General features: G+C 34.9%; 1 pseudogene across 1 annotated transcript; it reads left to right on the forward strand.

Annotated features, from left to right (window-relative positions):
* Window positions 1-202: 202 nt before the first annotated feature.
* On the forward strand, window positions 203-905 carry LOC112407952 (60S ribosomal protein L22-like 1 pseudogene; annotated as a pseudogene). The gene has a single exon (XR_003004862.1). The product of XR_003004862.1 is annotated as a 60S ribosomal protein L22-like 1 pseudogene (transcript).
* Window positions 906-2,435: the final 1,530 nt, after the last annotated feature.

The following is a 2,435-nucleotide window of genomic DNA, read 5'->3' on the forward strand; positions in this document are numbered from 1 at the left end:
TAATTTATTTTTTTCTTTTTATTTCCCCACCTCTACCACTGACATGCCTTTTCAAGTGAAGTCTTATGTTGGCGTGATTCATCTTAATGTTTCTCATGAAGCCCAATATAGTGGGAAAGACAAAAACAGAGGTTTCTAAAGACCCAACTTACTGACCGTATTTTTGACATTACATATATTTTAAAAATCACATTGGATCGCGCTGCCGGCGTGCAAGATGGCGGTGAAGAAAGACAAGAAGCCTAAGAAGTCAAGTTGGAAGTTTAATTTGGACCTTACTCATCCAGTAGAAGATGGAATTTTTGGTTCTGGAAATTTTGAACAGTTTCTATGGGAGAAGGTTAAAGTGAATGGAAAAACCGGAAATCTTGGGAATGTCGTTCACATTGAATGCTTCGAGAATAAAATCACTGTTGTTTCTGAGAAACAGTTCTCTAAAAGGTATTTGAAACACCTTCCCAAGAAATACCTTCAAAAGAACAATCTTCATGTGGTTGCATCCGACAGGGAGACTTATGAACTTCGTTACTTCCAGATTAGTCAAGATGAAGATGGATCCGAGTCTGAGGACTAGATGAAGCCATCCCTTTCAAGGCTTTGCTTGCTAACAAAACAAATGAAGTATACAAGAAAACATCTTGAAATGGACCTTTAGTTTATCAGTGAATAAAAAACATTACTCTGTATGTTAAGCATTCATCTCTTTAAGTGTATGCTGTTTATATGGTGCTGGCTTTCCTTTAATACTTAAAAAAAATTTTATTGGGGTGTGGTTGATTTACAATGTTGTGTTAGTTTTGGGTGTACAGCAAAGTGAATCAGTTACACACATGCACTCCTTTTCTTTTTTAAGATTCTTTTCCCATATAGGCCATTACGGAGTATTGAGTAGAGTTTCCTGTGCTATACGGCAGGTTCTTACTGGTTATCTGTTTTATGTATGGTAGTGGGTACATGTCAGTCCCAATCTCCCAGTTTATCCCCCCGCCCTTATCCCCTGGTAACCATAAGTTTGTTTTCTACATCTGTTACTCTACTTCTGTTTTGTAAATAAGTTCATTTGTACCCCCCTGTTGTTGTTGTTTTTAGTACTTTCTGTAAGCGGTATTTAAATAGCCTATAGCTAGTGGAATTTCTTCCAGGATTTCTGAAGTGTACTACTTTTACAAATGTCCTTGAGTTAAAGTATATAGTGAAAACATGAAGCACAATTTTGGGTATAACTTTATATAATAAAATATTTAAATTCTAAAAAAAAAAAATCACATTAATGTACATGTTTTGAGTTCTTGTAGACTTTATTGGATTTGAAGAAAACCCCATACTCTTCTTGAACAAACTCTGAAGTCTTGTCAGTAGACTTAAAAACAATTTGGAAAATTCAGATTTTAAGAATTTTAAAATGTAGTTGCATAGCATATGTGTGTATATTGTGAAGCTGACCCTTGAACAACCTAGGTTTGAACAGCGCCGGTTCATGTACACGTGGGTATTTTTCAGTAGTAAATACTACAGCACTACGTGATCTTTGGTTGGTTGAATCCGTGCATGTGGAACTACAGATATGGAGGAACCGTGTAGTTGGAAGGCTGACTCTATGTTATACGTGGATTTTCAACTGCACAGAGAGTTGGGGCTCCTAACCTCCACGATGTTCATGAGTCAAATGTATCTTTATTCTGTTATATAATACAAAGGCTTCTGGGTATGATTGGATTTTCATGATATTCAGAAAGGCAAAACCATGATAAAATCATTTTTGTGAACTTAGAAGAAAAATGATTAAGTTGGATTAAAAAGTTCAACAATAGGTCTACTCATTACCTGGAACCATTAATTTAGAGTAATAGCAATTACTGAATAATTGCCTATGAATGAGAAGGGGTTGCTCAGTATTCAAAACTTATTCTCAGTTTCATACAGATCAGTGGCTCTCAACAAGGAATGATTTTGACTTGCCTCTGAGGGGTGTCTGACAATATCTGGAGATGTTTTGGGTTTTCACAAATGGAAGCAGTGCTACTGGCATCTAGTGGGTAGAGGCCAGAGGTACTGCTAAATGTCCTGCAATGCACAGGCTACTCCCCCACAGCAAAGACCTATCTGGTCCAAAATGTCATTGGTGCTGAGGCTGAGAAACTGGATATAGACCAAGGCTAATGTTTGGTCTGTTGAAATTGACTTTATATATATATATGTATGTATATATAATATTTAAAAATACAATATACAAATCTATACAATATATATGATATAATATACATAAATGTATATATATATACAATATAATATATATTTTTTCAATGAAAGTATCAGCCATAGAGATATATTAGTTTCAGAAAGTAAACTAAAGTTAATCAAAGTAGAAATTACATAAAGTATAATTAAGATGTAGAATTATGACCTTTCAGAGATTGTGGATTCTTATTACACTG

The sequence above is a fragment of the Neophocaena asiaeorientalis genome, unplaced genomic scaffold (assembly GCF_003031525.2).
Source record: "Neophocaena asiaeorientalis asiaeorientalis breed wild unplaced genomic scaffold, Neophocaena_asiaeorientalis_V1.1 scaffold253, whole genome shotgun sequence".
Lineage (NCBI taxonomy): Eukaryota > Metazoa > Chordata > Mammalia > Artiodactyla > Phocoenidae > Neophocaena > Neophocaena asiaeorientalis.